General features: G+C 41.7%; 1 protein-coding gene across 6 annotated transcripts in view; it reads left to right on the forward strand.

The window, feature by feature from the left end:
- The window catches only part of LOC106874806 (F-box only protein 16), a 185,184-nt gene that overhangs the window by 159,770 nt on the left and 23,813 nt on the right, over positions 1 to 1,601 (forward strand). The window lies entirely within an intron of this gene.

The raw sequence follows: 1,601 nt of genomic DNA on the forward strand, positions 1-1,601 counted from the left end.
ATGTATACATATACATCTCTCTCTCTCTCTCTTTTTGTCTCTCTCTTTCTGTCTCTCTCTTTCTGTCTTTCTCTCTCTGAAAGTATCTGTCACTACAGTGTCGAAATGTGATTGTTTCAGTTAGTGGAATAGTTTCATTTTTAAAGTGAAAGTATTTGACATGAGTGTTTTTGTTTCACTTTTGACACGTAATACTTAAATAGTGGAGGAGATATTATGTTGCCGTGTGCTCGAACTCTGCAAGAAGTTAATAATTTTTTTTGACTAAAACACAACTGGAACCCTAAGTGAGGCATGTGTAAAATTTGAATGAAATTGGTTGCATAGTTCTCGAGTTTTAGGGATTCACACAGACAGACAGACAGACACACATTCTCATTTTTATATATATAGATATATAGATTACTTGAAGCTTTTGACGAAATAGAAGTGGATATAGCATCACATGATGTGGAAGACAATTGGTGGTTTCTATGGGACAGCCTACTGAGGGCCACTGAACAGATCTGTGGCTGGTGCAAAGGCCCCTCTGGACTCAAGGTAATGTGATGGTGGAACAATGTTGTTGACAGGGCTATTAGACAAAGAAAACAGGCTTGGAAAGACTGGAAGAATGGTGGTAGCAGGGAATTGTATCAGACTGCTAGAAGGGAAACTAGGACACAGATTTATTTAGCCAGAGGGGAAGCAGATAAAAAAAAATTTGCCAATCTTCTGCATCGTGAGGACCAACATATATTTCGTGTTGCAAGACAGTGTGTGAGAGAGAATCATGATGTCATAGGAGAGAAATGTGTCAGCATGGATGATGGTTCACTTGCACTAAACGAGGCTGCAAAGAGAGAAGTTTGGAGACACCACTATGAAAAGTTGCTCAATAAAGAGAATGAATGGGAGAAAGAGAGTTTGCCGAAGGTCAACCCAACAGAGGGACCAGCTATCTGAATTGACAGTACCATGGTAGATAAAGCAATTAAGAGTATGAAGATATGGAAAGCCTCTGGCCCATCAGGAATCACCGCAGAGATGCTCAAAATATCTGGCAGTGTCGGTTATAGCCTAGTCACTTGTATAGTTGACCAGATGATACATGAAGTGGTCATACCCTATGAATTGTGTAGCAGCACAATAGTCAACTGCTACAAAGGTAAAGATGATGCTTTAGATACAAATAATTACAGAGGTATCAAGTTGTTGGATCAGGCAATGAACGTCATGGAGAGGGTCATAGCCCAACTAATTGGGGAGAGAGTCAGTTCAGATGAGATGCAGTTTGGGTTCGTTCCAGGGAAAAGCACCACTGATGCTATATTTCTGGTAAGACAGCTGCAGGAAAAATACCTAGTCAAAGATAAACCTCTGTACCTGGCTTTCGTTGACATGGAGAAAGCCTTTGACAGGGTCCCCCACTCCCTTATCTAGTGGTCAATGAGGAAACTAGGGATAGATGAATGGTTAGTGAGAGCTGTGCAAGCCATGTACAAGAACGCTGTCAGTAAGGCAAGGGTTGGCAACGAGTACAGTGAAGAATTCCAGGTAGAGGTAGGGGTCCACCAAGGTTCAGTCCTCAGCCCCCTCCTATTTATCATAGTCCTCCAGGC

Source organism: Octopus bimaculoides, chromosome 3 (assembly GCF_001194135.2).
Source record: "Octopus bimaculoides isolate UCB-OBI-ISO-001 chromosome 3, ASM119413v2, whole genome shotgun sequence".
Taxonomy (NCBI): domain Eukaryota; kingdom Metazoa; phylum Mollusca; class Cephalopoda; order Octopoda; family Octopodidae; genus Octopus; species Octopus bimaculoides.